Source organism: Saccopteryx leptura, chromosome 1, assembly GCF_036850995.1.
Source record: "Saccopteryx leptura isolate mSacLep1 chromosome 1, mSacLep1_pri_phased_curated, whole genome shotgun sequence".
Taxonomy (NCBI): domain Eukaryota; kingdom Metazoa; phylum Chordata; class Mammalia; order Chiroptera; family Emballonuridae; genus Saccopteryx; species Saccopteryx leptura.
In genome coordinates, this window is record NC_089503.1 from 91,387,896 (window position 1) to 91,414,660 (window position 26,765).

Genomic DNA, 26,765 nt, shown 5'->3' on the forward strand with positions numbered 1-26,765 from the left:
TCAATGGAAAAATAAAATGTTAGTTGCAGGAGTGCAACAACATAATGAACATTTTAGGAGGGCAGCTATGTTAGCATTTCTTCCTGCCTCAAGTTCAGACACAGGCTGGACTATCTCAGGGTAACTGAATTTTCCTGCCATGGAATCATAGAAATCCTTGGTTTGTTCTCAAGTTCTTCATATTCAAACGCATGAAAAATCATCTCACAATGTGATTCAGCTGCTTCACAAATTTGGCTTCTGCAGTAAATTGGGTCTTATTCTCTTCCTAAAATTCATAGAGCTCCTTTCCAAGATCCACTGAGAACAGTTGGGTTAGCTGTTTAATGGTTTCCTTTTCTCACCACAGTTTTTCTTCTTTGGGGATGTTATCTGCTGATGCTGTCTCCAGTGGTGCATTCTGCCATTGTTGGAGACAGCATACATTGGTCTTTGTTAAGATGATCATCTTTGGTCACCAGAGCCATAATTGCAGTCCTGTACATGTGATTTAATGCATTCCCTGGCCTTTCTACATTTCTGTATTCCCAGCCAGTCCATGGGACTCTCTTGAAGTGCACCACCAATCTCCAACACTCCAGCAGGTTCAGGCCTCACAGCCTAGAAGGGCCACAGAGAAGGCTGGAACCATGGAGCCACCAATCTTGACAGAATTTGACTGTCAAGAATTTGACTTGATCGTTACTTGAACATTTCAACCCATTAGACCAACATCCATGTCATTGTTGGTCATAACCTCACATTGAAATCAACCCAATCATCTCTCTGTCTCATCCAACATTCTCCTTCCAATACTCTTCTGCACTTCTTATCTTTTTCCCATTTGTCTTCCCACTGCTTCCCTCTCTCCCTGACCTTGCCAACATTCTCCTTACTGCCCTCAATATAAAGTAGGGGAATTTGCAATATCCTCAACCACTCCCCAGAACATTGTCCAATCTCCTGATAACATCATTGTCTTCTGATTATACAACTTCATATATCACAAATTTAGAAAAAAAAAGGAATGGCAATCCTCACAATTACACCTTTACATCATGAACTAAACAAACAACAAAACCTCCTTTTTGAAGTCATGTCATTTAACCATGCTGTCAAAATGGACTGCCCACTTATCCATTTGATCTTCTGACTTCCACCTTCCACCTCATTGTCTCACATTCATCAAGGACTATGGCATTTGGCATTTATATATATATATATATATATATATATATATATATATATATATATATATATATATATATATTATATATTCTAAGTTTTGTTATCATCTTGATTGACTATTGACTCCAAGGTCATTGTAGTTGCTGTACTTAAGCCCTAATACAATAGTTCCTTGATTCCAATTGGTCTTTGTCCCTATCTTGTTAAGTCACCCATACCAATATTCATGTGGCAGGGCATATGATCATTTGTCTTTTCATTTTACGTCAGAGGATGACAGTTATCTCTTTCCTTTTTTACCTTAGTTACTGAAAAGAGTGGCTTTTAATCCCTTATTTAACCCCTCTTCTTGGTTCCATCGCTTCACCAAAATGTCCTTCCTAAGGTAACAGTAAACATTTTGTAGCAATATTAACTAAACATTCTTTTTTTTTTTTTTTCTTTCTGAAGCTGGAAACGGGGAGAGACAGTCAGACAGACTCCCGCATGGGCCCGACCAGGATCCACCCGGCAAGCACCACCAGGGGCGACGCTCTGCCCACCAGGGAGCAATGCTCTGCCCCGCCGGGGCATCACTCTGTTGCGACCAGAGCCACTCTAGCGCCTGGGGCAGAGGCCAAGGAGCCATCCCCAGCGCCTGGGCCATCTTTTGCTCCAATGGAGCCTTGGCTGCGGGAGGGGAAGAGAGAGACAGAGGGGGGGGGGGTGGAGAAGCAAATGGGTGCTTCTCCTATGTGCCCTGGCCGGGAATCAAACCGGATTCCCCGCACGCCAGGCCGACGCTCTATCGCTGAGCCAACCGGCCAGGGCCAACTAAACATTCTTAATATGGAATTGAGCAAACTGATTTTTTTATTTTTTAGTTTTCTCCTTCATCCTCTGTCTCTTCCTTTTCAGTCTATTTTATGTCCCTCATTTCCTCCAACCAGGCCTGTTGATATTATTCAGGGATGTGTCATGCACCCCTTTCTCTTCTCATAGGATGTATTTTACCTAGTCGATCTCAGCATTATCAAGATGTCTACAATCCCCTATATATTATCAACTCAGAAATCTCTAACTTCTAATCTAGTCCCACATATTCAATTTCCTACTGGTCATCTTTTTTTGATTTCTCAATTTCCACATGTCAAACTTCTCATTTTTCATTCTATATACCTAGCTCTTCTTGTATTTCATGTCTCAGTGAGTAGCACAACCATTTATCTAATCCCCCAAATTAGAAACATGAAAATCATTCTATAACCCCTTTTCTTAATTATTCTTACATCCAATTAATCAACATCTTAATATCTCCTTACTCTGTCCCATACTCTTCATGAATGTAGGACTGACTTAATACAACAAGTCATAATTTTTCACTGTTATTACAATTGTTCCTAATTGTAGGAGACAATAGGTCTCCTTGGTCCTTGTTTCACAATATCCCCTTTTCGTCCATTTTCTACATGGCTGCCAGAGTGAGTATTCTAAAATTCAAATATGATCCTGTCACCTTCTTGACTAAAATAACTCAATGTCCATTAAATAAGACATATAAATATCTCTAGTGTCTTCTCGTACATACTTTCCACTTTAATATTTATTCATAGCTCTAGTTTTCAAAATATTTCCTTTTTTCTAAATTTTTCCAATTTTTAACTCTATCTGGAATGCCCTATTTCAGATATGCTTTCTAACTATAACCAAGCGAACTCACTCTAGTTCAGTTAAGCAAAAGTAAATTTCTCAATAGATACTAGACAGTTTACAAAATCTCTGGGAAACACAGAGAATCAGGCCTGAAGGCAAAGCATCCAAGAACGATGCCTGAAGTATATCACTTATCCACTTCCAAGCTATGTCCAAGTACCAGTGAACAGATATATCAGAGCAAGCACTGAACAAAGGACACTGCTGCTAGTACTGTTTCTATTGCTTCTCTAGCATACTCTATTCTATTACCTTCCCAGGAAATGCAGTTCAAGCATGGCCTCTTTCTAATTCAAACATTGGGCAGGAGTATCTCACTGGTGGTGCTAAGTCACATGCTTGTGACCTAGAGGCAAAGGAGAGAGGAGAATCAAATACTGGCTTACATAATAGGGAAGCAGAAACTAAACATAGAAAGATATTCAAAAGAAGCTGAGTGGGCACATATATATCTTTTATTCCTTTATGCCTAATTCCTATTAATCCATCAAGAAGCAATCTAGAATCATCTTTTTGGGTAGGTATTCCTGAATCTCAGTTTGGAAATCACTCTTTTTAATTTTCCTACATTCTGTGCTTGTCTCTGTAATAGATTATACTGTTACAAGACCATTTCTACAGATTTCTCCACTTTGTCTCTCTCATTGGTTCCAACAATGAGTAGTGAAAAAAGCTTTAGAATCAAGAGAAAACTAAATAGAAATTGTTGTTCTGGTGCTATTTGTCTTGCCTCTGGTTGGGAGGAGGGCTGTTGTTTTATGTGTAAAAGAACAAAAATACCTAGCATTTGATGTTGCTGAGAAGTGAAAATAAATGCCTGTAAATTGTTCATCACAACACCTGATAATAGGAGCTCAATAAACAAAGCTGTATTTACTTCTACTTGGTAACTATGGGCTTCAACTTCTGCCTAGGAAATAAAAAGCTACAAAACAAGTCAATAAAAAATAGCCAAATAATCTACAAAATTATAACTTTCTTATATTCAAAGGGAACTGCTCACGGTAACCGAAAGACAACTTCCTTTCTGAGGGGAAAGGTGATACACAAGCAGTTTCACTGTTGGTACAACAAACAGGAGGTCGGTGCTGCTCTGGAACCACCACAACGGGTAAGAAGAGTTCAGTAAAATATTAACGAATTCTGAAAGGGCAAATGTTGGTTAGCATGCCCCTTTTAAATAGCTAAGGATCTTGAATCAAGATAATTTGAACTCATTTGCAAGCTCTTTCTCATGACCTTTTACTGAATGCTCAGAAGAAAGACGGGTGGGTGGGGGGCAACACTGAACAGAGGTTTCTTTGGTGGAGCAAGTGTGTGTGACTTGAACATCTCCTACTGGGGAGTCCTATATCACTTCCCAGACCCTTTTCTTCTACAAATCAAATCTCTGTCTACTGGAGGAGGAGCAAATAATCTTTTGTCTCCATGGCACAAAGAACCATTGAGTCTGGAGAAGGAACTGAAGCAAAAATCTACACCAGCAGGAGGAGCAGGAAACTGTTAAGGGCCCAAGAGCCTACATCAATACCATGCAAACATCTACTACTGTTGGTAAGAGACAAAAATTGTCTACCCAAGATGAACTACATTTTTGTTTCTAGGAGATAGAAGGATCGGAATATTGAGCAAGTCTCATCTTCAATGCTAAAGTGAAACTGCTGGCTTCCGACTAATTCTAGACAAGCACAACAGAAAATTCTAGTTTGCTCTCATCACAAGCCTAGTACTAATGAACAAGTAACACCTGTTGACTACTGAGGGGAGCAGTAAGAACATATAGAGAAGCCTCCAATGTGGCAAAGAGGGGAAGAGATGGCTGAAAGCTTATGGGAGAAACAGGGAAACTGAGAATAACCTTCTGCCCCTCGGTCTCCACATTAAATCTAGGATAACAGCAGCCCATCACTAGATGACTTTGAAGCCTATGATACACTGAAAGTAACGATAGCAACAATAAAGTCCAAATTCAGCAAAATTTATAACTAGACATACACAACACCCCCTCCCAAATCAAAGAAATTACAAGAAAAGAGAGAAGCCGTTTACAAATGTAAATACTACTTACCTGAGTCTCTACTGTTCTTTTACCTACAATGTTTAGTATTTATTCAAAAATTACAAGGCACACAGAAAAAAAAAAGAAAAAAATACCCACTATCAAAAATAAGATAATACACAGTACCATACTCAGAGATCCAGATGTTGAAACTATAAGACAAGGTCTTGAAGTAAATGCATTAGGCGGAATTCTAAGATAACTCCTGATGTGGCAAGCCTTTGAAAAATCTCTTTTTCTTGAGAGTGGGCAAGACTTGTAGACATGAGAGCATATCACAGTCTTGATTATAAAGTAGATTTTTTTTCAGATGTCATTAATTCCCCTAACCAGTTGAGTTCATCAAAAGAAAGGTTATCCTGGATGGGTCTGACCTAATAAGGTGAGTTCTTAAAAGGAAGCATAGAGGTTGGAGATTTTTAAAGTCAGAGGGATATCCAAAAAAGGGACCATAACGATTGGGCATACCCCCCGAAAAATACCTGTTAATTAAAATTTTTCATGTTGTTGGTACAGTACTTACATCACAATAGTAAAAGATTCCAAATTTCCCTTTCTTTCAGTACAGGCTGGCATGGCTTTATCAGGCAGTAACTACTCCACTAAATTGAGGATGCTTATAAAAAACACACCCACAATTTATTAATGTGTATTTCAACAATTAGAGTGGACAATTATCAATTTTGGTTACACTGAAGCAGCACTTTTACTAAAGCAGTCTTTCACATCTTGGCTGACATAAAAATGCTAACATTTTATCAGCATACTTGGAGAAAACTGGATTACAACTTTTTTTATCAGATTGTTTAAATGCTTACCAACTTCTTCTTCTTTTTTTTTATTTTTCTTTAGAGATAGAGAGGCAGGGAGACAGGAACACAGATCTGCTCTTGTATGTGCCCTGCTGTGGAATTGAACCATCAACCTCTGCCCTCTGGGATGATGCTCCAACCAACTAAGCTATCCAACCAGTTGGGCTTAACTTTTATTGATTTTCTAAAAAGAAATGAAGGGGGGTGGAGGAAAGGAAATATGTGTCATTCCACTCAGTCATGCATTTTTTTATTGCTTCCCTTCTGTGCCCTGACTGGGGATCAAACCACAACCTTGTTGCCATTTATGGCAATGTCCAAGGATGGACTTTGAAAACACTATATGAAGTAATATATAAGTAAATCAAAAAAAGCTAAGAACTATATGATATTTCACAGAGGTGCAATACAAAAATGAGACTCATGGACAGAGATAAACATAATGTGGTTACCAGGGAAAAGAAGTTAAAGGGACAAACATATGGTGACAGAAAATGATGTGACCTTGGGTGATGGGCACACAACACAATCAAAAGTTCAAATGCTATAGAAATGCATACTTGAAACATGTATTCTTATTGATCAATGTCACTCCATTAAATTTAATTTTCTAAATAAAATTAAAAAAAATTTAAAACAAAGAGTCACTGCCCTAAAAGTACAATTATAATGCCAGATGCTAAGAGCAACCCACATGGCATCCTTCTAAATCCTGCTAACAAATAAAACAGTAGCTGTGGAGGAGGTGGAACTTGTAGCAAAGACAGTTCACTGGGGAAGAAAATTTTTGTTGCATCCAAAAAGCACTTGTTTTTACCTAATTAGAGTGTGCTGATCTCAAATCCGACACTGGTTTTTCTCTATAAGCTACAGTTTTAATGCAATTCAAGATTTTAGGTTTTTGGAGACAAGATGGCACTGGAGTAGGCGGACATACCAACATCTACCTCCCAGAACCAAAGTGGAATACAACCTAATATTTTGAACTATCATCTGGAAAAACCAACTTTGGACTAAACTAAGAGGAATCTTCAACCAAGGAATACTGAAGAAGCCACACTGAGACTGGTAGGAAAAGCAGAAACGCAGAGAGGGCTGCCCAGCTCCCCGGAGCAAACGGCAGCAGGGAGAGACTCACGTGGCGGGAAGTGAGTTTAGCAGAGAGGGGAGGGTCCTGAGCCCCAGGAACAAAGCCCCAGCCTGCAGCCCCAGAGCCCAGAAGAAGCATAAGGACAGTATTTAGCTGGAAATAAGTCAGGATACTGTTTGTGAGAAAGAGTCTGATTTCTTAGACCCAGGATCCTTCTTAAAGGAACCGCGCAGAATATCTCTCTCACAAACACTCACCCGGGGCTCCTGGGGACGGAGGGAGAGGGGAGAGGACCAGAGTGACAGGAAGAGAGTATAATCTGGGAAGCACAGGGAGAAACATTTTGGGAGATAGCCACCCTAACCCCTGGGATGAGTCACTCCCCAAAGCTGAAGTGAATATTTCCCCCAGAAACAGCAATACCAGCAAAGGGAAGCAGGAGAGCAGCCAAACAAGCTCCCCCGCAGCACTCAGAGTAGAGTGGTATAGAAGGAGGGAGCTTTTGGGTCTACAGCAGTGAGTCTTAGGGTCCAAGCTGCAACGCCCCCACCCATGCGGCTGAGGGCGCACCGGAGAGCGGGTGGCAGCGGGAGACAAAAGCGTGGTTCTGCTGGCAGGGGCGGAAGCTGGCTGGCCACCACTGGGCTCAGGTGTGAGCTCAATCTTGCCTGGCTGGGGAAGGGGGCGAGCAAAAGAGGTCAAACTCAGCTGCCAGCAGCCTGTAATCCAGCCTGCGGGAGAAGGGCGGGAACCCCGGAAAGGGTGGAGACAAGCCCCGGGGCAAGGGCAGAGGAGCACAGCCTTGCCCCGCCCATGCAACTCAGGCTTGCGGTCTGATTTGGTGGCCTGCTCCTCCCGCGGGGGTGGAGCCAAAAGCCCAGAAGAGAATGAGTTCCGCTACTGAGCTGAGCTTGGGCACGCATTCCTGCCCGGTAGTAGAGCCAAGGCTAGCAGCCGTTCCTCTAGCGGGCTCCTCCTGCAAGGGCAGGGCGAAAGCTCGGAAACAGGCAGAGACCCGCAGCTGAGCAAAGGTGCTCGCCAGTGCCCTCAGGACCGAGCATAATGTCACACACGGGGGCAGGGCAAAGGCCAAGGCCACCAACACTTGTACACCCGAGCACATGATCACAGCCACTCCCATGAAGAGAAAATGCGGAGGCAGAGAAATACAACACAAATAAACCAAGAGAAATCCCCAGAAAAGGACCTAAGTGAATCAGATATAACCAAATTACCAGATGCAGAGTTTAAAATAATGATTGTTAGGATGCTCAAAGATATTAGAACAACCATAGATGGCCATTATGAAAACCTAAATAAAGAGATAACAAATATAAAAAAGGACATTGAAATAATAAAAAAGAATCAGTCAGAAATGACAAATACAATATCTGAAATAAAGAATACAATGGAAGGAATTAAAAGCAGGATGGATGAAGCAGAGAATCGAATCAGCGAGTTAGAGGACACGATATATAAAGGCACGGAAGCAGAGCAGAAAAAAGAAAAGAGACTCAAAAAGTCTGAGGAAACTCTAAGAGAGCTCTGTGACAATATGAAGAGAAACAACATCCACATAATAGGGGTTCCTGAAGAAGAAGAGAAAGAACAAGGGATAGAGACTTTGTTCAAACAAATCATAGCGGAAAACTTCCCCCAATTAAGGCAGGAAAACATTGCACATGTTCAGGAAGCACAGAGAACTCCATTAAGGAGAAACCCAAAGAAACCAACACCAAGACACATCATAATTAAAATACCAAAGCTAAGTGATAAAGAGAAAATATTAAAAGCTGCTAGAGAAAAAAAGACTATCACCTACAAAAGAGCCCTCATAAGGATGACTTCTGAGTTCTCAACAGAAACACTTGAGGCCAGAAGGGAATGGCAAGAAATATTCAAAGTAATGCAGAACAAGAACCTACAACCAAGACTAGTTTATCCAGCAAGGCTATCATTTAAAATTGAAGGAGAAATAAAAAGCTTTACAGACAAAAAAAAAACCCTCAAGGAATTCACTGCAACCAAACCAAGGATACAAGAAATGCTAAGGGACCTGTTGTAAACAGATCAAAGGAAAAAAAGACTACAAGAAAAGAGGAATACAGGTTTTTTGTTTGTTTTTTTTATTTTATTTTATTTTTTATTTTTTTTTTAATAATTTTAATTTTTAATGGGGTAACATCAATAAATCAGGATACATATATTCAAAGATAACAAGTCCAGGTTATCTTGTCGTTCAATTATGTTGCATACCCACCACCCAAAGTCAGATTGTCCTCTGTCACCTTCTATCTTGTTTTTTTTGTGCCCCTCCCCACCCCCTTTCCCTCTCCCATTCCTCCCTCCTCCCCATAACCACCACACTCTTATCAATGTCTCTTAGTTTCACTATTATGTCCCACCTACGTATGGAATAATACAGTTCCTAGTTTTTTCTGATTTACTTATTTCGCTTCGTATCATGTTTTCAAGATCCCACCATTTTGCTGTAAATGTTCCGATGTCATCATTTCTTATGGCTGAGTAGTATTCCATAGTGTATATGTGCCACATCTTCTTTATCCAGTCATCTATTGAAGGGCTTTTTGGTTGTTTCCATGTCCTGGCCACTGTGAACAATGCTGCAATAAACATGGGGCTGCATGTGTCTTTACGTATCAGTTTCTGAGTTTTGGGGATATATACCCAGTAGAGGGATTGCTGGGTCATAATGTAGTTCTATTTTCAGTTTTTTGAGGAACCACCATACTTTCTTCCATAATGATTGTACTACTTTACATTCCCACCAACAGTGTATGAGGGTTCCTTTTTCTCCACAGCCTCTCTAACATTTGCTATTACCTGTCTTGCTAATAACAGCTAATCGAACAGGTGTGAGGTGGTATCTCATTGCCGTTTTGATTTGCATTTCTCTAATAGCTAAAGAAGATGAGCATCTTTTCATATATCTGTTGGCCATTTGTATTTCTTCCTGGGAGAAGTGTCTATTCATATCCTCTTCCCATTTTTTTATTGGATTGTTTGTTTGTTTGTTGTTGAGTTTTATGAGTTCTTTGTATATTTTGGATATTAGGCCCTTATCTGAGCTGTTGTTTGAAAATATCATTTCCCATTTAGTTGGCTTTCTGTTTATTTTGTTATCAGTTTCTCTTGCTGAGCAAAAACTTCTTAGTCTGATGTAGTCCCATTCATTAATTTTTGCCTTCACTTCTCTTGCCTGTGGAGTCAAATTCATAAAATGCTCTTTAAAACCCAGGTCCATGAGTTGAGTACCTATGTCTTCTTCTATGTACTTAATTGTTTCAGGTCTTATGTTTAGATCTTTGATCCATTTTGAGTTAATTTTTGTACAGGGGGAGAGACTGTAGTCCAGTTTCATTCTTTTGCATGTGGCTTTCCAGTTTTCCCAGCACCATTTATTGAAGAGGCTTTCTTTTCTCCATTGTGTGTTGTTGGCCCCTTTATCAAAATTTATTTGACTATATATATGTGGTTTTATTTCTGGACTTTCTATTCTGTTCCATTGGTCTGAGTGTCTATTTTTCTGCCAAGACCATGCTGTTTTGATTGTCGTGGCCCTATAATATAGTTTGAAGTCAGGTATTGTAATGCCCCCAGCTTCATTCTTTTTCTTTAGGATTGCTTTGGCTATTCGGGGTTTTTTATAGTTCCATATAAATCTGATGATTTTTTGCTCTATTTCTTTAAAAACGTCATTGGAAGTTTGATGGGAATTGCATTAAATTTGTATATTGCTTTGGGTAATATAGCCATCTTGATTATATTTATTCTTCCTAGCCAAGAACAAGGTATATTCTTCCATCTCTTTATATCTTTTTCGATTTCCCTTACAATGGTTTATAGTTTTCATTATATAAGTCCTTTACATTCTTTGTTATGTTTATTCCTAAGTATTTTATTTTTTTTTGTTGCAATCGTGAAGGGGATTATTCTTTTGAGTTCCTTCTCAGTTGTTTCATTGTTGGCATATAGAAAGGCTATTGACTTCTGTATGTTAATTTTGTATCCTGCGACCTTACTGTATTGGCTTATTGTTTCTAGTAGTCTTTTTGTGGATTCTTTGGGGTTTTCGATGTATAGGATCATATCATCTGCAAAAAGTGATACCTTTACTTCTTCTTTTCCGATATGGATGCCTTTTATTTCTTTGTCTTGTCTGATTGCTCTGGCTAGAACCTCTAGTACCACATTAAATAAGAGTGGAGAGAGTGGACAACCCTGTCTTGTTCCTGATTTAAGGGGGAAAGCCTTCAGTTTAGTGCCATTTAATATGATGTTAGCTGATGGTTTATCATATATGGCCTTTATCATGTTGAGATATTTTCCTTCTATACCCATTTTGTTGAGAGTCTTAAACATAAAATTGTGGCCTGACCTGTGGTGGCGCAATGGATAAAACGTCGACCTGGAAATGCTGAGGTCGCCGGTTCGAAACCCTGGGCTTGCCTGGTCAAGGCACATATGGGAGTTGATGCTTCCAGCTCCTCCCCCCTTCTCTCTCTCTCTCTGTCTCTCTCTCTCCCTCTCTCTGTCCTCTCTAAAAATGAATAAATAAATTAAAAAAAATTAAAAAAAAAAACAAAGGTGCTTATCACCTTTATTAAAAAAAAAAAAAATTGTGTTATATTTTATCGAAAGCCTTTTCTGTGTCTATTGATAAGATCATGTGGTTTTTGTTCTTTGTTTTGTTGATATGGTGTATTATGTAAACCGTTTTACGTATGTTGAACCATCCTTGAGATTCTGGGATGAATCCCACTTGATCATGATGTATTATTTTTTTAATATGTTGTTGTATTCGATTTGCTACTATTTTGTTTAGTATTTTAGCATCTGTATTCATTAGAGATATTGGTCTGTAGTTTTCTTTTTTTGTGCCATCCTTACCTGGTTTTGGTATGAGGGTTATGTTGGCCTCATAAAATGTGTTTGGAAGTATTGCTTCTTCTTCAATTTTTTGGAAGACTTTCAGTAGAATAGGAACCAAGTCTTCTTTGAATGTTTGTTAAAATTCACTGGTATAGCCATCAGGGCCTGGACTTTTATTTTTGGGGAGGTTTTTAATGGTTTTTTCTATTTCTTCTCTACTGATAGGTCTGTTTAGGCTTTCTGCTTCTTCTTGACTCAGTCTAGGAAGGTTGTATTGTTCTAGGAATTTATCCATTTCTTCTAGGTTGTTGAATTTAGTGGCATAAAGTTTTTCATAGTATTCTACAATAATTCTTTGTATATCTACGGTGTCCGTGGTGATTTCACCTCTTTCATTTTGGATTTTGTTTATATGAGTTCTTTCTCTTTTTTCCTTGGTAAGTCTTGCCAAGGGCTTGTCAATTTTGTTGATCTTTTCAAAGAACCAGCTCCTTGTTCTATTAATTTTTTCTATAGTTTTTCTGTTCTCTAATTCATTTATTTCTGCTCTGATTTTTATTATCTCCTTTCTTCAGCTGGTTTTGGGTTGTCTTTGTTCTTCTTTTTCTAGTTCCTTAAGGTGTGAAGTTAAGTGGTTCACTTGGGCTCTCTCTTGTTTGTTCATATATGCCTGAAGTGATATGAACTTCCCTCTTATCACTGCTTTTGCTGCATCCCATAGATTCTGATATGTCGTATTGTCATTTTCATTAGTCTGTATATATCTTTTGATCTCTGCGCTTATTTCTTCTTTGACCCATTCATTTTTTAAAAGTATGTTGTTTAGTTTCCACATTTTTGTGGGATTTTTTTCATCTTTTTTGCAGTTGAATTCTAGTTTCAAGGCTTTATGATCAGAAAATATGCTTGGTACAACTTCGATTTTTCTGAATTTGCTGATGTTGTTTTTGTGGCCCAACATATGGTCAATTCTTGAGAATGATCCATGTACACTGGAGAAAAATGTATACTCAGTCACTTTGGGATGAAATGTCCTGTAGATGTCTATCATATCCAGGTGCTCTAGTGTTTGGTTTAAGGCCACTATGTCTTTGTTGATTCTCTGTTTGGATGACCGATCTAGAGCCGTCAGCGGTGTATTGAGGTCTCCAAGTATGATTGTGTTTTTGTCAGTTTTTGTTTTAAGATCAATAAGTAGCTGTCTTATGTATTTTGGTGCTCCTTGGTTTGGTGCATATATATTAAGAATTGTTATGTCTTCTTGATTCAGTGTCCCCTTAGCCATTATGAAATGGCCATTTTTGTCTCTGAGTACTTTTCCTGTCTTGTAGTCAGCATTATCCGATATGAGTATTGCTACACCTGCTTTTTTTTGGATGTTATTTGCTTGGAGTTTGTTTTCCAGCCTTTCACTTTGAATTTGTTTTTATCCTTGTTACTTAGATGAGTTTCCTGTAGGCAGCATACAGTTGGATTTTCTTTTTTAATCCATTCTGCTACTCTGTGCCTTTTTATTGGTGAGTTTAATCCGTTTACATTTAGTGTAATTATTGATACTTGTGAGTTCCCTATTGCCATTTTATATCTTGCTTTCTGTTAGTTTTGTGTCTTGTTTGATCCGTCTCTTTCGTTTTTCTATCTTTTGTTTTTATTTGGTTGTATTCCATACATCTTTCCTCTGTTGCTATCTTTTTTATCTCATGTGCTTCTGTGGTGGTTTTTTCAATGGTGGTTACCTTTGAGTAATGAAAAGGGTCCCTACCCTGTTCATTGTAGCGAACTATTTTGTGAGTACTTTTGCACTCCATCGTCCTTTGCTACTGTTAATCTCCATCTTCTCTCCCTCTATCTTTTTGTTGTTGTCACAGTTTAAATTTGATTTTATTGTGTTCTTCTTGGAGCTTTTACTTGTGGCTCTGTTTTTTTTTGTTCTTTGTATCTGATTGGAGAACCCCCTTTAGTAATTCCTGGAGTGGGGGTTTTCTGATGATAAATTCCCTCATCTTTTCTGTATCTGTGAATGTTTTTATTTCTCCTTCATATTTGAAGGATAGCTTTGATGGGTATAGTATTCGTGGCTGAAAGTTCCTCTCTTTCAGGACTTTAAATATTGGGGTCCACTCTCTTCTAGCTTGTAGAGTTTCTGCTGAGAAATCTGATGATAATCTAATGGGCCTTCCTTTATATGTTGTATTCTTCTTTTCCCTGGCTGCCTTGAGAATTTTTTCTTTGCTGTTGGTTTGTGTCAATTTCATTATGATATGCCTTGAAGTAGGTTTGTTGGGGTTAAGAAAACTCGGAGTTCTGTTTGCTTCTTGAACTTGAGGCTTTAGTTCTTTCCACAGGCTTGGGAAGTTCTCATCTATTATTTGTTTGAGTATGTTCTCCATTCCATTTTCTCTCTCTTCTCCCTCTGATATACCTATTATTCTTATGTTATTCTTTTTGATGGAGTCAGATAATTCTTGTAGGGCTATCTCATTTTTTTAAATTTTTGAGTCTCTTTCTTCTTCTCTCTGTTGTGCCTCAAGTTGCTTGTCTTCTATTTCACTAATCCTCTCTTCTATCTGACCTGTTCTATTAGCTAAGCTTGTTACTTCGTTTTTCAGCTCATGAATTGAGTTTTTCATCTCTGTTTGATTTGTTTTTATAGTTTCAATTTCCTTGGACATATATTCTTTGTGTTCATTTAGTTGTTTTCTGAGCTCCCTAAATTGCCTTTCTGTGTTTTCTTGTATATCTCGGAGGATTTTTAGGATTTCTATCTTAAATTCTCTGTCATTTAGCTCCAAGGTTTCCAATATATTAAATTTTTTCTCCATAGATTTTCCTCATCTAGCTGTGTTACCTCTCTTTCTTTTGTATCCATGATATTCGATTTTCTCTTCCTTAATGGCATCTGAGGGTGGTTTTGTTGATAGTATTAATGAGATTTAATAAAGAATAAAAAGTTAAAAAAATAAAAAAAATAAAAAATAAATAAAAAATTGAAAGGAGTTGTTTTTTTTAAAAAAAAATTAATAATGAAATAAAGAAAAATAAAATAAAATTTTTAAAAAAAGGAAATTATTCCCCCCCTCCTTTTTTCCTCTCCTCTCCTCTCCCCTCTTTCTTGAGAAAATCTTGTGGTGAACTGTGAATTATAACAAACAATGCCTGTGATGGAGGGCCTGAATTGAAAAAAAGTAATAAAGGGGCAAAAAAAAAAAAAGAAAAAAAAAGAAAAAAGAAAAAAAAAAGAGCGTATGGAACCACAAAAAGCAAATAAGGAAAAAATTTGGGTCAAGAATAAAATGATTTTCTTTTAGGTGTTGGTTGTCTAAGAGTTATGATGAGAGGAATAAGAGGAAAATGGAAAAATAGGGGGACAAATTAAAAAATTACTATTGTATTTAGTGGAACAAGAACTAGATAATATGGAGAGCCAGGGATGGGAGCACTGCTAGTGAGTTAAAAAGGTGAAGTAAAAACCCCCCAAAATGCCAAAAACAAGTTTAAGTCCCAGATAAGATAATTTGTTTGTTATTGAGGTTTGAATGAGAGGTGATGTAAAGGAGAAAGGAAGAAACTAATATAGAGGGAGAAAAGAAAGAGAGAGAGAGAAAAAAAAGAGGGAACCACTAAAAGAAGAAAAAAGAGAGGAGAGAGAGAGAAAGAGAGTTAAGGGTTTTGGAGTGCAACCCTCATAGAGAAAAAGGAAGAGAAGAGAAAAGATAATGGGAGATGTAACACTTATGGGTAGTGTAGTTCAAGGAGAGGAGAGAGTAAGACTGGCAGAGAGTTAATCGGCCAAATTGGAGGAGGAAAAAAAGTATCAAGAATGAAGATAAGAGAAACAAACGAACAAATATAATAAAATGGGATAGGTTATAAAGTCTGCAGATTATTCTTGATTTTGAGAGGTTATCTTCTTGCTTTTTCTTTTCTCTCCCTCTTCCTGGTCGGTGACTCTGTACCCCGGGTTCTGCCCCTTTGGCACGCTCAGGTAGAGGTTTGCAGTTGATAAGTCTCTATGGCAATGTCATGTATTGTGCTTTAGTCTCGTTGGCAGTCGAGGCTCATTAGCATTTATAGGCTCCGACAGTGAGAGAGTCCATGTTCCTGGAGCCTTTCTCCTAGTCTTTCCTTCCTCAATTAGTAGCCTGATAATCCAGCTCTGGGGTTGCTGCTGCCTCTGCCTGGATAGTAAGAGGCTCAAAGAGCTGGCAACTCCCCACTCTATTTCCACTCAGCACAGGGCTCTAGGTAAGGCTCAGTCAGTCAGAGCTGCTAGCATAATCAGGCAGGCTTTCCACCCACTCAAAGACCTCTGGCTCTGCCACTCTGTCCGGTAACACAGGCGGGCGCCCACTTCTGGGGCGCTTGGAGGAAACTCTCACTCACTGGCTGCGCGCGCAGACCAGGATATCCAGCCAGCAGTCTCACGCTCTGAGTGAAACCCCTAACCGCAGGGAAAAGTTGCAGCGTTGGAATTGAGTCTCGCTCCGTCCCCGTGCGCGGCTTTTGCAAGGCGCTGGTGCGGCCCGAGATTCTGCTTTGGCCCACACAAAGGCCTCTGACTCTGCCCCTCTGTGCGATAACACGGGCGCGCACTGCGAGGCACTCGGAGGAATCTCTTATTCACTATCTGCGCGTGCAGACCAGGATATGAGGCCGGCCGCGTTTCCCTCTGAGTGAAACCCCCTCTGGCACGGAAAATCTCCACTGTTGGAATTAGTTCTCACTCCCTCCCGAGCGTAACTTTCCCAGGGCGCAGGGGCTGCCCAGAGACTCTGCCCTTGGCCCACAGAAAGGCCTCTGACCCTGCCTCTCCTTGGGGCAACACGGGCACCCACTCCCGGGGCCTAGGAAGAAATCTCTCACCCACTACCTGCGTGCACGCCGACCAGGAGACTGGGTAAAATGGCCACCCCGCTTGTCTTTCTTTGTTTGGGTTTGGCGCGAGTGTTAGCTTGTATTGCCCGGGTTGCCACAGGATCAGTTTTTCCTAGGTTTGGATCTCCGTGCCACAGCCTGGTTCAGCCGTTTGTGCCGCGGCCTGGATCTATTTACCCCCTTTGCCCGCCTCAGTTTCTATATTCACAGTTACCAGAGAAAGCCACCCTGTTTAGGTTAGTGAGGAAGGCGGAGCATTTCTTACTCCCTATTTCCTTCGGGGTTTGGTTATATATTTAGCCAATTTTTCACTCAACCATACCTTTGGGTGTATTGCGAAGCATCTGGAGGCTCCAAGTATAGGTTTTTCTGTTTCTGGTTGAAGATCTTTTTGAGTTTTGGGGGAGATTTATCGGTATCGCTTCTTACCCCGCCATTACCGAGGAATACAGTTTTAAAGAAAAAAAAAAGGCAATAAACAATTACATATCAGTAATAACCTTAAATGTTAATGGATTAAATGATCCGATCAAGAGACATAGGGTAGCTGCGTGGATAAGAAAACAGGACCCATACATATGCTGTCTACAAGAGACACACCTTAAATCAAAAGATGCACACAGACTAAAGATAAAAAGATGGAAAAAAATATTTCATGCAAATGGAAATGAAAAAAAAGCTGGGGTAGCAATACTTATATCAGACAAAATGGACTTTACAACAAAGACCATAGTTAGAGATAAAGAAGGTCACTACATAATGATAAAGGGAGCAATCCAAAAGGAAGATATAACCATTTTAAATATCTACACACCTAATATAGGAGCATCTAAATATATAAAGCAGACTTTGATGGACTTAAAGGGTGAAATCAACAGCAATACTATAATAGTAGGGGATTTCAATAACCCATTAACATCATTAGATTGATCCTCAAGAAAGAAAATTAACAAAGAAAGAGCAGACTTAAAGGACATATTAGATCAACTTGATTTAATAGATATCTTCAGAACCTTTCACCCTAAAACAGCAGAATATACATTCTTTTCAAGTGCTCATGGTACATTCTCTAGAATAGACCACATGTTAGGGCACAAAAGTGGTCTCAACAAATTTAAGAAGATTGAAATCATATCGAGCACTTTCTCTGATCACAATGGCATTAAACTAGAAATCAACCACAATAGAAAATTGAAAAACATTAAACACTTGGAAACTAAATAGCATGTTATTAAATAACAAATGGGTTAACATTGAGATCAAAGAAGAAATTTAAAAATTCCTAGAAACAAATGATAATGAGCATACATCAACTCAAAATTTATGGGACACAGCAAAAGCAGTCCTGAGAGGGAAGTTTATAGCATTACAGGCATACCTCAAGAAGCTAGAAAAAGCTCAAATAAACAACTTAACCCTGCATCTAAAAGAACTAGAAAAAGAACAGCAAGTAAAGCCCAGACCTAGTAGAAGGAAGGAAATAATAAAGATCGGAGCAGAAATAAATGACATAGAGGCTAAAGAAACAATACAGAGGATCAATGAAACCAGGAGCTGGTTCTTTGAAAAGGTAAACAAGATTGATGAACCTTTAACGAGACTCATCAAGAAAAAAAGAGAGAGGACTCAAATAAATAAAATTAGAAATAAGAGTGGAGAAATAACAACTGACACAACAGAAATACAAAATATTGTAAGAAAATACTATGAAAAACTCTATGCCAAAAAACTAGACAACCTAGATGAAATGGACAAATTCCTTGAATCATATAATCTTCCAAAAATCAATCTGGAAGAATCAGAAAACCTAAACAGACAGATTACAACAAATGAGATTGAAACAGCTATCAAAAAACTCCCCCCCCAAAAAAAGTCCTGGGCCTGATGGCTTCACAAGTGAATTCTACCAAATATTCAAAGAAGAACTAACTCCTATTCTTCTCAAGCTATTTCAAAAAATGCAAGAGGAAGAAAGACTTCCAAACTCCTTTTATGAGGCAAGCATAATTCTGATTCCAAAACCAGGCAAAGACAACACAAAGGAAGAAAATTATAGGCCAATATCCCTGATGAACTTAGATGCAAAAATCCTCAACAAAATATTAGCAAACTGGATCCAACAATATATGGAAAAAATCATACACCATGATCAAGTGGGATTTATTCTTGGGTGGCAAGGCTGGTACAACATTCGCAAATCAATCAATGTGATACATCACATAAACAAGAAAAAAAGGAGAAAAACCACATGATAATTTCACTAGATGCAGAAAAAGCATTTGATAAAATCCAGCACCCACTCATGATCAAAATTCTCAGCAAAGTGGAAACACAGGGAACATACCTCAACATGATAAAGGCCATCTAGAAACCCACAGCCAACATCATACTCAATGGGCAAAAATTAAAAGCAATCCCCTTAAGATCAGGAACAAGGCAGGGATGCCCCCTTTCACCACTCTTATTCAATATAGTTCTGGAAGTCCTAGCCACAGCAATCAGACAAGAAAAAGAAATAAAAGGCATCCAAATTGGAAAAGAAGAAGTAAAACTATCATTATTTGCAGATGATATGATACTGTACATAGAAAACCCTAAAGTCTCAGTCAAAAAACTACTAGACCTGATAAATGAATTCGGCAATGTGGCAGGATATAAAATCAATACTCAGAAATCAGAGGCATTTTTATACACTAATAATGAACTGTCAGAAAGAGAAATCAAGGAATCAATCCCCTTTACTATTGCAACCAAAAAAATAAAGTACCTAGGAATAAATCTAACCAAGGAGATTAAAGACTTGTACTCAGAAAATTATAAAACATTGATAAAAGAAATCAGGGAAGATATGAATAAGTGGAGGCATATACCGTGCTCATGGTTAGGAAGAATAAACATCATTAAAATGTCTATATTACCCAAAGCAATTTATAAATTCAATGCAATACCGATTAAAATACCGATGACTTACTTCAAAGATATAGAACACATATTCCAAAAATTTATATGGAACCAAAAGAGAACACGAATATCCTCAGCAATCTTGAAAAGGAAGAATAAAGCAGGAGGGATCACACTTCCGGATATCAAGTTATACTACAAGGCCATTGTACTCAAAACAGCATGGTACTGGCATAAGATCAGGCACATAGATCAATGGAACAGAACAGAAAACCCAGAAATAAACCCACAGCTCTATGGACAACTGATATTTGACAAAGGAGGTAAGGAAATACAATGGAGTAAAGATAGCCTCTTCAACAAATGGTGTTGGGAAAATTGGACAGCTACCTGCAAAAAAAATGAAACTAGACTACCAACTTACACCACTCACAAAAATAAACTCAAAATGGATAAAAGACTTAAATGTAAGCCATGAAACCATAAGCATCTTAGAAGAAAACATAGGCAGTAAGCTCTGTGACATCTCTTGCAGCAATATATTTGCTTATTTGTCTCCACAGGCAAGTGAAATAAAAGACAGGATAAACAAATGGGACTTTATCAAACTAAAAAGCTTCTGCACAGCTAAAGACAATAAGAACAGAATAAAAAGACAAACTACACAATGGGAGAATATATTTGACATTGCATCTGATAAGGGGTTAATAACCAAAATTTATAAAGAACTTGTAAAACGTAATACCAGAAAGACAAACAATCCAATCCAACAATGGGCAAAAGAAATGAATAGAACAATTCTCCAAAGAGGACACACAGATGGCCAAAAGGCATATGAAAAAATGTTCAACATAACTAATGACTAGAGAAATGCAAATTAAAACCACAATGAGATATCATCTCACACCAGTCAGAATGGCGCTCATCAATAAAACAACGCAGAATAAGTGCTGGCGAGGATGTGGAGAAAAGGGAACCCTCCTGCACTGCTGGTGGGAATGCAGACTGGTGCAGCCACTGTGGAAAACGGTATGGAGATTCCTCAAGAAATTAAAAATCGAACTGCCTTTTGATCCAGCTATACCGCTGTTAGGAATATACCCCAAGAACACCATAGCACTGTTTGAAAAGAAGAAATGCACCCTCATGTTTATGGCAGCATTGTTCACAATAGCAAAGATCTGGAAACAGCCCAAGTGTCCATCAGAGGACAAGTGGATTAAAAAGCTTTCGTATATATATACTATGGAATACTACTCAGCCATGAGAAATGATGACATAGGATCTTTTACAACAACATGGATGGGCCTTGATAACATTATACTGAGCAAAAGAAGTAAATCAGAAAAAACTAAGAACTATATGATTCCATACATAGGTGGGACATAAAGATGAGTGTCAAAGACATGGACAATAGGGTTGGGGTTACAGGGTGGGGGGAGGAGAGGGAGGGGGTTTGGGGGAGGGGAGGGACACAAAGATCATGGCTTTTCAGCATTTGCCATATTCCCCCTTTAATCTATAGACAGACAGCAAATATTTACTTATGGTGTTTCCACTATAAAGACTGCTGTCTTAGGAACAAATGCTGATGAACTATTTCAGCAGTTCCTCCTTCTTCAAAGACTTATATGTCAACATAGAGCTCCATGTTTCATAGGACATACTCAAGCTCACTCCATGCTCCCTGGAGATTTAACACAAAGGAATGCCCTTTTTTTTTTTTTTACTCTTTTCTTTTTGTTTGTTTGTTTTTTGTTGTATTTTTTCTTTTATTTATTTATTTTTTGTATTTTTTTGAAGATGGAAATGGCGTGGCAGTCAGACTCCCGCATGCGCCTGACCGTGATCCACCTGGCATGCCTACCAGGGGGGAATGCTCTGCCCATCTGGGGTGTTGCTCTGTTGCAACCAGAGCCATTCTAACAACTGAGGCAGAGTCCATGGGGCCATCCTTAGTGCCCGGGGTGGCTTTGCTCTGGTGGAGCCTTGGCTGTGGGAGGGGAGGAGAGAGACGGAGAGGAGGGAGAGGAGGAGGGGTGGAGAAGTAGATGGCCGCTTCTCCTGTGTGCTCTGGCCCAGGAATCTGGCACACTAGGCCAATGCTCTACCACTGAGCCAACTGGCCAGGGCCTAGGAATGCCCTTGTTGATCAAGCTACCCAAAAGAAAATTATATGGAGCAACCATGACAGATTGAGCAAGTCAGTCTCATACTATTCGTCACCAGAACGCTGCAGCCCGGTGTAAACAGTTTCAACTTTCTCGGGAAGCAGCACAGCAGATTGGGAAATCCTGTCCAAGGAGTCCTATACTGCCCCCTCATTTGGAGTTAACCCTCAAGGACCCCTACCAGGACAACTTTGGCAGATGGATGTTACTCATATACCTTCATTTGGCAAACAGTCATATGTCCACATTACAGTGGCTTCATATTCTGGATCTATAGTAACCTCTGTCAGAACAGGAGAGGCTGCTAAGCATGCTATAGCTCATGGTCTGTATGCATTGTTCTATTATTGGATTTCCTAAACTGGCTTAACTGAAAATGCTCCTGCATATGGAGCAAAAGCATTTACTGTATTTTGTCATGCTTACAATCTTTAAAGTTAAAGTATTATTAAAGTGTACTCAGCAAACATTTTAAGGTCAATTAAAAAAAAAAATTTAAAAGGGGGTAGTCATATCCTGGAACTCCTACGGGTCTACCATATCATGCTTTTTACTTAAAAAAAATAATAATTTTTTTTACATTTCTTTTGAAGGCTGATGAACAGGAGACATCAAATCTTTTTCGCCTGCAAACTACTACCTTCTTTATTAGATCCAGCTAATAACACTGTTTTGTCTTTTTCCAAATAGCTCCAGATATATGGAAAAGATTTATATAGGCGGATGGGGATCCTCAAACCCCTCAGTGAGATCTTCTGAGCATGGCTTTTAAGATACCTAGAGACAGAAAAAGCCCAATAGAGATCAGGGGAACTACCAGCTTTTAGGATATACCCTTAAAGGCTCCAACACCCCAAAGGGGTCTCCTAGGATGCCATCTGGGTCCTGCTTCAATAGTGGAAAGGAAGGTCATTGAGCTAAAGCCTGCCAGGCTTACATGCCTCTACTGTGAGGAAACAGGGACACTGGAAGGTAGGCTTCCCCCTCACTCCTCTAAGGGGGGGTTCAGTCTCTTCCAGCCCTGCTCTAGCCACCTATGACCTAGCCTTGCCCAGAAAGCTGGGGTTTGCCACTGAAGGCTGAAGGTGCCCAGGGCTGTCAGCCCCATCTACATCTACAACACTGTGGACAAGCCCAGGGTATTTCTTCCAAGAAGCAGGTAAACTGATCTCATTTGCACAAGGGCCACTTAACTATGTTTTGCCTGAATAGTCAGGTTTTTTATTCTTCCCTCGAAGATCTCTGTTGTGGGTGTTGATAGCCCTATGATCTGCTGCTTTGCTTAATATATAGTGTTTCCTTTATCCCTCCTATCTCAATGCCCCACTCATATTTCGGGCTGGGACCTACTCCTAATTTAGAGCTCTCTTTTTCCCTTTTGCCAACTTCTATTATGAATATACCTTTGCCACCCAGCTTAGTGTATCCCAACGTTCTCTTTACCATGCCACAGTCGCAGTGCTCCAGGGAAAAGCTACCTGGTCTCATCTCTCCAGGCAAAGGAGAACAGAAGCTCCATATCCATGCATGCTGAAAATGGCTTCTCCAGTCTACCTGAATCATTACCAGCTAGAAGCAGCGGTCACTGGGACTTGGACATGAGCTGCAAAGTATAGATTGGTGACAACAATTCCAGTGCCATGCGGACTTTTCCTGGATGTGGACTTTTCCTGGACTCCTGCTCCCTGTGACAGATCCTACAGACTGAACTGTGGTTGGGTTGCATCTTTCAGGGATTTGACATGGTGATGGGGCCAACTTGGACTTGGTGAACATGTTAAGGACACTACTCTTTTATGGATTCTTGCTGTATTGGCCAAGAGTTTGCTTAAAGGCTTTTAATCACTGTAAAAAAAACAGAAGGCTGGATAAAGAAGATGGGGCACATATACACCATGGTATACTAGTCAGCTAGAAGAAATGATGACATTGGATCACTTACAGCAGATTGGTGGAATCTTGATAACATTATGCGGAGTGAAATAAGCGAATCAGAAAAAAACAAGAAATGCAGGATTCCATACATTGGTGGGACATAAAAATGAGACTGAGAGACATGGACAGGAGTGTGATGGTTATGGGGGGGTGGGGGGAAGGAAGGAGGGAGGGGGCGAGGGGGAGGGGTACAAAGAAAACTGGATAGAGGGTGACAGAGGACGATCTCTCTTTGGGTGATGGGTATGCAACAGAACTAAATGACAAAATAACCTGGAAATGTTTTCTTTGAATATATGTACCCTGATTTATTGATGTCACCCCATTTAAATAAAAATTTATTTATTAATAAAAAAAATAGTTCAATCAGGCAAAAAAAAAGATTTTAGGTTTTCATCTTATTGTAAAATTTTCAACATTTAGTTTAACATAATGAAGTAGAATGTCTTCTTGGGCATCATCTTTGTGAAAATATAATAATTTATATGTAATGCAGTAAATACACTAATACACTAAAAGATGTGATTGCATCAGAATTTGTCTACAATTTCAAAATAGAACATATTAAAACACTTATTTTAATCATAAAATTTGCACAAAACTTATTTAAATTCTACTCAGGCAAAAATTTGCATTTGTAGCTCTTGTGTTTGTGTATTTGTTGAGGACAATCTTGTTTGATGCTCCAGCAGTAGTCTGATCATCACTAACAGCTCCAAGATTTTCGGGAAACTTAACAAGGTGACTGTTCAGGAAGTAAATCTTAATGCTCATGTTACACCCAGTGTCATGGAAAGCCAACAGCATCCTTTGAACCAGAAGTTCATAGTTTTCTGCTTTTTTGTTGTCAAGCAAGTTCTTTGTAACTGCCACAAAAAACTGCCATGCTGCTTTCTCCTCCTTATTCATCTTCTGGAAAATTCTTTTTCACATATGAGGGTTCGAATTTGAGGTCCATCGAATATACCTGCTTTTATCTTCTTGAAAGACAAGGCAGGAAAAGCAGCAATAATATGTTGATAGCATTCACTTTCTCTATTCTAAGCCTGAACAAATTGCTTCATTAAGTGGGGGATATATGATCCTGTCTCCGTTAACTACAGGTTCATTACAATATTTTGCATCCCTACTTCCAGAGCTTCACATTTTGGCCACTCCTTCTGCGTCCAGTGTTTCTCCTGAGCTCGGCTGTCCCACAAACACAGAAAGCAAGGATACTTCGTGAAACCTCTCTGTTGTCCTAATAGGAAATTTACCATTTTAAGATCCACAGAAATGATCCAGTTATGCTCCTCATACTTCAGAAAGTCGAAGACAATCTTTATGTTATTATAATTTTCTCACAGATGAGTTGAATAAACAATTGGAACCACTGCATAAACATTACCATTGTGTAGGAGAACACATTTCAGACTCCATTTAGAGCTGTGAAGAAATAGCTGCCATTCTGTTGACTGTAAGTGGTAACACCTAGCTGGTTGAGAAGACTACTGATATCATGACAGTAAACAAAGTGTTTGTCTTTGGAAAAAAAAGTCCACAAAAATTTGTTCACGCTTCCTGAAATGGGATACTTTAGCTGACTGGTGAAGTACATTCTTTTCTTGAAGCCTGAAGGCTAATAACCCAGCTTTCTTTGATAGGCCCAAATCCCTTACTAAGTCATTCAATTCAGGTTGGCTAAACTGCTGAGGGGTTAATGACTGCTTGGCATCAGAAGAAGACCCTTCATATTCCACAACCATTTCCTCATGCACCTTATCAAAATACACTTGATCACCATGTTCACTTTCTTCGTCCTTAGAAGAAATGAAACCGTTGAAAACTGAAACCGGGAGTGTCTCAGAGTGTAGTATAGGTCATATTGCTGAAGGAATATTAGGATATATGATCATATGCCATTTTTTCTTGTCGATGACCTTTGTATGGATCAGACAGAATTAACAGTCACTACTGTTGTCCTTAGGTTCACGCCAAACCATGGGAATACCAAAAAGCATTCCTTTGTGTTTTCCTTTTGTCTAGTCACGAAGCATTTCCTCACAATTATGACACACAATATGAGGAGCCCAATTCTTGCCTTGATTGCCAAGGGGAACTTGGAAATAGACAATATATGTACATGTCCCAAATGATGAAATATTGCACCTTTGACGTTGAACTGTGTAACAGCCACATATATAACAGAAGGTGTCAGGACTATTCTTACATTTACGCCTACTCAAAGAAGCCATGATTCAATCTTAAAACAAAATAAGAGGGTGTTTTTATCAGATAATAACTTTTTACATTTAAAAACAATTATGTAAAATAATGTTTTACATAAACATTTTTACATAATTATGTAAAAATAATTATGTAAAAGTGATGTTTGTAAAATATTAATTGCCTTGTGGTTATGTTCAATCCAAGAGTTGTTGCCCTTCAACTCCAATTTTAAAACCAATGCATGCCATTAACTGTAACAAAAAAAAAATTAAAATTGCATAAAAATTAGAGCATGCACCAAAAAGTGGATTTCAGATTTGGAATCAGCGATGCAGAAATATATATAAACAGTTCTAAAACCTCATGCAACAGAAAATGAAAAAAAATTGTTCCCCAGTGTTATTTTCCCACAATATCTATTTTCTTTTCAGAATAATTGAACCTAAACCCTTAATTTTTATTTGGGAATATAACCCTCTTTCCAATTTTTTCCTGTGGCCATGATTCTGTTATTTAAATGTCACTTGAAAAATTGCGTGCCTAAGGCCATAACTCCCCCTGAAGCTTTCTCATATTATGCTCTTTTTGTTTTCCTGTGGGCCCAAAGGAGAACGTACCTTTTGGTCTTTGTGGCTGCTGCCAGATCGTTATTCCTTTGCTTTCTAAAAACCCAGCTCCATTGGAACACATGCCTTAAGATTATACCATGTATTATCCTCATGTGTTGCAATCATCTACCATTTTCCTGGCTGCTCCTCATATACTGAAGTTATTTTAGCCCCTGTTTTTCTGCCCTTCTCTTACATTCTTGTCACCACTCTTAATGATTTCAGTGTGCACATTGAGAAGCCATCTAATTTGTGGCGTCACTGGTCCTTGCCCACATCATCGCCATGGTCCTCTTTCCACCACGTGGTGCTGCCATAACAGTCATGCAGTCTGTATTTTGCACTCTTCAGAGG

At 39.0% G+C, this 26,765-nt stretch overlaps 1 pseudogene; it reads right to left on the bottom strand.

Moving 5' to 3' along the window:
* On the bottom strand, window positions 1-26,493 carry LOC136388091 (5'-deoxynucleotidase HDDC2 pseudogene; annotated as a pseudogene).
* Window positions 26,494-26,765: the final 272 nt, after the last annotated feature.